Source organism: Choloepus didactylus, chromosome 4 (assembly GCF_015220235.1).
Source record: "Choloepus didactylus isolate mChoDid1 chromosome 4, mChoDid1.pri, whole genome shotgun sequence".
Taxonomy (NCBI): domain Eukaryota; kingdom Metazoa; phylum Chordata; class Mammalia; order Pilosa; family Megalonychidae; genus Choloepus; species Choloepus didactylus.
The window spans coordinates 35,254,022-35,262,021 of record NC_051310.1 but is presented as its reverse complement, the minus strand read 5'-3'; positions in this window follow the sequence as shown (position 1 = coordinate 35,262,021).

Here is an 8,000-nt window from a genome sequence, read left to right as displayed (position 1 = left end):
CATACTCTTGAAATTGAAAACTTTTAGCTGGGTTGAAGGAAATTATTGTTTATGGTCAGCTACTTAGACTGAGCTATGCCATTTGAAACAGTACAGTGTTTGGGAGCTGTAAGAGTAATTTTCAGGTAACCAAGGACACTGGTCTTCAAAACCACTTTGGGGGCTTAAGAGTCTTAGGTGCAGAGTTTCATTATTAAGTACCCAGTAGGGGAGGAGGAGTAACAACAAGCATTTGCCAGAGCACACGTGTGAACAAAGGTGAGGGCACTGAAGCATTGATTTGTCTTAATTTTCATATATTCAAAAAGAAGTAATTTTATGAATAGGTAATAAATAATATATTCATAACATCATAAAATTCAGAAGGTTCAAGATTGTATATATTAAAAATCTCGCATCTATCCCAATCCCCAGCCTCCACAACCCCATCTGTTTTTGTGTTCTTTCAGAAAAAGTCTATGGATAAGCATTAAGTATACACATTTTTCCTATTGTGTGTTTTTTGATTGGGTTTTGTTTTGATTTTTTGTTGTTGTTGTTGTTTTTTTAACCCAAATGATAGAATGCTATGTACACTACCTTGTTGTGGGGTTTTGTTTTTTTGTGTTTTTTTGTGTTTTTTGATGTTTGTTTTTTGTTTTTTGTTTGTTTGTTTTGCCTTAATGGTATGTCTTAGGGGTTATTCAGATCATTTCTAGAACATTCCCATTCTCTTTTTTCTCTTCAGTTTTCTGAGGGTACACTCCTATTGTAAGGGGGTTTACCAAATAATTTTAGAAATTGCTACAGCCATTTTTCTGTTTTTTTCATGGCATGCGATATATTGTTTCTTTGTGTTTTGTGTGTGGGTGTGTATTTAGTTCTGTGCAATTTTACCACATGTGTAGGTCAACTCCTACCTTTCTCCTGCCCCCACTTTACCACCCATTCCTAACCCTTGTCAACTACAAATCTGTTCTCCATTTCTATAATTTTGTCATTTCAAGAATGTTATATAAATGAAATCATACAGCATGTAACCTTTTGGGGTTGACTTTTTGACTTTTTCACTTAGTATATTTCTCTTAAGATTAATCCAAGTTGTATGTATCTACAATTTGTTCCTTTTTATCACTGAGTAGTATTCCTTCTCATTCTCTTTTATGGCTGCAGAATTTTATCTCTGTACCATAGTTAATTTACCAGGTCTCTGTGGATGGGTATTTCATGCTATCTTTTGGTATTATAAATGGTGAATTGCATATATGCTCAGTACTCTGTACTTGCTGTACTTGCCTAATCTCTTAACAGTGAAGGAACAGTACAGATAATATCCTTAACATAGACATCCTCAGAGGGTGACAGGTGCTTATGAGCCAGTATAGCACAGTGGTGAACTATTGTCAAGAGAGAGCTTGACAGTAATGAGATGACAAAGGCAGATCTTGTTTCCTGGAAAATCCTGTATGATAGGATTCAGACAAAGCAAAGAACCATAGTGTGTCTTAAAGGACCAGAGAGGCCAAAGACCCTTATGGTTCCCTGATCCATATAGATGACTGAGATTTAAGAGCTTAGACCACTGTCCTCAGTACCTGGATATTTATGCACCTGCACCTCAGTGACTAATCTGTTCTCGTTCTCAGGCTCCTTTGCTTTCACATCTGACCATAGTCAAGGAGCATTTCAGCTAAGGCTGAGCTTTTGCAGTTATGGACAGTCCTCTACCTGCCAGCAGGTCTTTGCATTTGTGATCCTAAGGAGAGCCTGTGGTTTACTGTGGAAAGGAAGGCTTGGCTTTGAGTCTTCTACTTAAGAAGCTTGAACTTTCTACCAAATATTCATACTCTTGTTTTTGATTATATTGATCTAGTTGCCAAATCCCTCTCATACTATGTTTGAAGAATTGAAATAATCTCTTCTACCTTAACTTGAAATCCCTTGAAATCTCACTCTCAATTCTATCATTTCTGACAGTGAGTTCCTGTTTTTTGACTAGGTATGTCTAATGTTTATTTCTTTTACAACATCTAGGTCAATGCATGACTCAGATATCTGCAGAGCAACTAAATGGAAGGGTTGTTTTCTGTGGGTACAGCAGGGGTCACAAACTCATGCAGTCGGATAGGTAACACATGAATGAGACAGAGGATAAAGATGATGGTAAACTGGAGAAAAAAGCAGGGTCAACTCAAAGAGGGGGGTGCCTGCTCAGCCACAACAGATACAGCAGATTGTGGGCATGTGGGATTGGGTCTTATGCTGTTGGGTTTTTTGAGAAAAGAGAAATCTGGATTTTTATGTGAGATCTTCCAATATTTCAGCACCAGTACATTTTGTTGTTGTTCATACTTTGTCTCACACAGCCTGCCTGCCACATCTGACTAGAGGACTGCCAGTTTGAAACTCTTGGTATTTAGAGAGATATTCAGAGAATAGGTCGGCCAAACCCTCTTTTATTACAGATGAAGAATCTAACCCTGAAAGAAGAAAAGTGACTTACTCAAAGTCTCACAGTTAGTCGATGACAAAACAAGTCTAGAACTTGGGTTTCCTGGTAAATCATTTGAGATTTCTTTTTAATCACAGAAGCTTAAAAATTAACAAGAGTATTGCATTAAATTATTGTACAAGAACAGTGGGAGTTTCTCTACAGAGTAGAGAAAAATCATTTATGTATTGATGTTCAGATAGTTTATAGAAGTAATTTTGGTTTCTGCGATTTGTCATTTCTTATATAGTGTAACTAGCCTCTTTGCTTTAGTTTCTGTGACAAGCATCTTACCTAAACTTCTCTTGGTAGTTCCCCATTACCCACCTTATTAAGGACAAACTCATCAATGTGGCATTGAGTTCCCTCAACAACAAGATCCCTTCTACTTCTCCAGCTTCCTCTTCCATGATTCTTACACTCTTAAAGACATCTTTGGGTTAGTGTCTTATCCAAAAATATTAAATAAATCAGGTGTTGCCAATTTAAATGCCTTCAATGGATTAAAAAGACATTGTAAAAGAATTGGCCAATTCTTTCATAATGATATGTATTCTTTCAACTGAAACATACTTTGTTGTAAATTAGACATGTAGGAATAGTCTTCACTCTCGTGGACAAATAATCCCCTCATTTTTCTTGAAACATTTTCCACTTTTGGTAGAGATATGAATACAAGTATTAATTTTCATCCTTGTTTTACTGTGAGAAAAACAACAGCAGAAACCAAATTGTATATGGCCACTGACCCCCAGCCTCAGAGTTGGGAAGGCAGTAGGGCTGGTGGGGACTGGGGATGATGGAGAATACTTGCCCTATCTGAATCAGAGAAAGTTCTGGAAAGGTAAACCCAGTGTTGCCAGATGAAGACAAATTGGAAATCTGGATTTTTTGTGAAATAGTTTTTTCAAAATACTATGAAGCCAACACGTAACATGTCTGGAGGCTATATATTAATATAGGCTGTCATTCTGGGACTTCTGACATATACCCTGAAGACACTAACGATTATGAAAGACAATTATTGCAAAGGAGATAGTTGTAGGAGAGGGAGCAGCAAGTTATGTTTGAAATTCTTATTTTAAAATAAAAATATTTTTACAAGCATCTTTTTTTACTGATATTTTGGCATAACCAAGTCTGTTTTCGTTGAGCCAGATGACAATACATACATAATATACTGATAGTGAATTTTCAATGGGTTATTTTTTTTGTCTATTGCTTGCTTTCAAATGGAAGTATGAATATTGCCACCCTCTCCTTCAGTGAATTCTTCCAGGGCTTCATTTCTCAAGATAAAGGTGTGTGTGCACAATTGAATAGTGGGCACAGACCTATCCCAGAGAAAGAAGCCAGTGTGAATTCCCTTTGGTTAAATGGAGCAGATGAGTGACCTGGATGCAAATTTGATCAGAAATATTCTGCTCTTAACTTGCCATTGCTATCTACTATTTCTGCCTGGGGAACTACAATGTATGTCATTAAAGCTTCTTTGTTGGCACCTATCAAGTGTCAAGGTGGGTATACATTTGCTGTTTTATTTTTTTCTTAAATTATGTTGTTGGGCATTATCTTTTTCAAATTTATTTCAGCTATAAAACATGAACTCATTTCCAGTATTAAAAAATTAAAATACTACAGATAAACTAAAACTCTCCTTGAGCAACAGATACGTTAAATCCTGGAGGTGTAATTACTGTTATTTTGGAGTGTGGCTTTCCAGACATGTATATATGTATATATACATGAATGTAGTTTTATATTTTTGTATGAATGATATTATATATTGTTCTGCAGACCTACTACGTCTTGGATATATATATATACATATATACATGTATATATATATTCTATGATATGTATAACACAAATTATTTTCCCTTATTTGTGATAGTTTTTCACTGTCCCTCCAACTTTTTAGTGAACATCCTTGTAGATACCCCTTTGGATACATTTTCAAATTTTCCCAAGGAAAATACAGAAGAATAGTATTATTTGGCAATAGGGAAACAATTTTTCCTTTTCTGTTCTTCTAATAATTATCTATATGTGTGTTTCAGAGTCCTAACTTGATGTCTGAGGTATCAAAAGAAATTCTTTTCTTGGTCTTATAAAATTCTAGTTTTATGTGCTATCCTTACTTAAATTCTGCCTTTTAAATCTAGATTTGGAATTAATATGAATAAGAAAAATGGGTTTTAAAGTAGCAGCCATAATCAAAACTAATAAGCTTTTGGGAAAAGGTGCTTTGTTTCAGTGGGGGGGGAATTAAATTGTCAATTGAGAAGATATGTCTCCCTTAATCAAGAACTTATTTCCAAGTCTTTCTCAGCTCCATTTGGAATTGGGACAACTGGATCTACAGGTACTATGAAATTATTTTCTTACATCACATCATTGTTTAGTGAGTTTGGGAATACCCACTCTTGAGAGAATCTAGTTCACTTATTTATGTATTAAAACTTTTATTAAAATAACATGCTTTGAGGATTTTTATTTCTTGAGTCCTCTACTTTCAGTAGCTGTGAACCTGCATGTATTAATAAACCCTCTTCTTGATCTGAAATGTTTATTGTCAGGAAAAGCCATTGTCAATGGAGGCCCTAACTCATGAATTGCTCAAGTTTTGGTTAAATAATTGCTTAGATTGTAGAAGCAGTAACATATGATTACTCCTTTCTCTGTGTATGCATTGTTTGGAAAAATGTTGGAATGTGAACAGTGCTCCATTGTGAAGAGTTTTGTGACAAAGCAGTGATTATCAAACTTTGCGTATTTAAAAACTCCCAAAGCTCATAGCAATTAAATCAGAATCCAAGGTTGGGACCCAGGTATCAGTATTTTTAAAAGCTAATTAGAGTATTCCAAGGTGCAGCCAAGTTTCAGCACCAGTGGGCTAAAGGAACTTAAAAATTTGTTTCATCTCTAGCTGAAGAGAGCTTCATTAAACACAATTTCCAAAAGCCCTATTAGTTAATTTTGCAGGTGTGGAAGATGAGGTTGTTGGAAGGACACTTGTTAACTAATAAAAAATTCCTTAAATTTGCAAAATAAAATCCACCTAGCCTAAAAGAGTTAATGTGGTTTCCAGAAGTTCTTAACAGCCAAGAAACAACTTAGGCACAGAGGGTATCTGGCTTATTGGGAGCAAATAAAGCCAACATTTAAAATGCTTTTTTAATCTAAAGCATATGTGTATCTCTGGGTCTGAAAACAAGCCTAGACCTTTCAGTTGTACAGAAGATTCCTCACAATAGATAGAACTGAGTTGCAGTACAATATTGTTTAGACTTGAAAGTTGAGAGGAGGTTGTAGGTGGGAAAGAGAAGGTCAGTGGGCAGTCAGGAAAAATTGTTTTTCTATGGCTTCTCCTTTCTGATTTTGAAGACAATAGAACTAGGCCACCTTATTATCTGTGTGGAAAGAACAAAACCTGAACAAAATGAAAATTTCTGTTTCATCAAGAAACTAGAATGTGATTTATTAAATTAATCTGCTTTGATATTTAGGATAATTAGGTATTTGTGGCATGTGTCCTTACAGAAGCACTCTAATCTGTGGTGGTATGGACTCTATTTGCCTCTTCTGTAAGGGTCATCCCTCCTTTAAGTAGAACTTTTTCTCAAAGATTCTGAGTCCACATTAGATTTTTTTAAAAAAAACTTCTTATTTGGAAATAACTACAGTTTCAAAAAAACTTGCAAAAATTGCAGGGAGATCCCACGTACCCTTGACCCAGCCTCCCCCAAGGGTAACATCTTACTTACATAAATAGAGTACATTATCAAAACCAGGAAATTGACATTGGTACACTCCTCAGCGCTTATTAAGATTTCACTATTTTAAAAGCACTCATTTTGTGTGCGTGTGTGTGTGTGTGTGTGTGTGTGTGTGTGTGTGTAGGCCTATGCAATTTTATTCCATGTGTAACCACCACCACAAAAAAATTCAGAACTCCACATGGGACTTTGAAGAACAGTTAAGGGAATATGGAATGACTGACTCACTTTGCTTGTAGTCCCCTCACCAACGGAAGTTCAGGGCTTTGTATTATTGGGGACCTCTCTGCTTTGAGGGAGTAAATAGCATAGCTTTCACAACGTAAAGTGGCTTTATTTTTAGTCTTTTTGTTCATAGGATGATCATACATATTTCTCTCAAATATGTTTTCAGTATGTAAAGCATGTTCACTTGCATGATTTCTAGGAAGTGAAGTAAATATATATTCCAAAGCATGAAAATCTGTTACTGGCCATTCTTGGTCGTATCCATCAGTTTCAGCAACAATGGATTGAATGCTTTAAAGTTCTTTTTCTGCCAAATCTCAGAATATTTGTTGCTTAACTTCTGTCTCAACTACCAGTAAGAACCCCACAAACATTTGTGGTAAATTGTTCTGGTACTCCAGCTTTAGAGTCCTCAGGCATTTGAGACCTGCTCAGTCAATGCATCTTTATAGTTTGTAAAACAGTGAGACTATAGACCTCCCAGGAGAATGCCCTGGTGAATTTGAAGTGAATAGGCATGGTTATACGATAAATAAGAAACATTCACTTAATGTTATATTCTAAGCATTGCCAAAATGTTTAACTCTTCTTCACTCAGATTTTTTAGGTTATTACTGTCGCCAGAGCTTAAGGATGCATACTCATGTCTACCATTCACATGGCATGAGGATTTAAATTATTTTTCACCTAGGGTGTCAAAGCTAAGGTCTTTAGGAAAATAAGTCCATTGTTATTGAACTGTCTGCTCCTAGGATTTGCTGATAAGTTTAGTAAAATGGTTTGTATTTGTGTTTTGTTCTAATACCTATACCCAACTATCTTCTTTAGAAACTCTTACCTTGGGTACCATTTTTGGCTAGAGCTTAATAGGAGAGAAGAGTTTCTAGAATTCGTTGTGGTTTTTCCAGAGTCAGTAAGCTCAGCCCTAATCAAGTAATGGGATGTGTGATGAGAAAAGTGTCTAAACGCCAAGATGTAATCTTGCACAAAAGCAGCTTTGGGCTATATATAAAAAATACATCCTGCCAACCATAATTTTGTTAAAGCTTTATATAGTGAGAATTCAGCAAAGCATCCATTTGATAAACCCATTGTCTTAGCATGGTTTGAAAAAGTCAGTATAATTAGAAACCAACTAGCCAGAAAACATTTAAAATCATAAATATTCTGAAAATGATGACCACTAGATAAAATGTATGAATGAGCAGAGAAAGAACATAATGAACGTTAGCCATTAATGACTGAAATGAAGAGAACCAGAAAGGAGGCTGGATTATTTTCAATAAAAAAGTAAACTAATCTTTATGCAAAAGTAATCCTGTACATAGATTTTTTAATGTTAGAGGAGAGAAAAACCAAGGTTGTGTCAGTATGTACTCCTTCACCCCCAGCCCAGTCAAAAAAAAAAAGCAATAAACCAGCCTCTTTTAACAAGTGAATTGAACCAACTTCGAAGGTGTTTTGAGTAACTGTACAGAAATTTGTCAAGAAAGTATTCAAGCCAAAAATGGTCTTTTCAATGT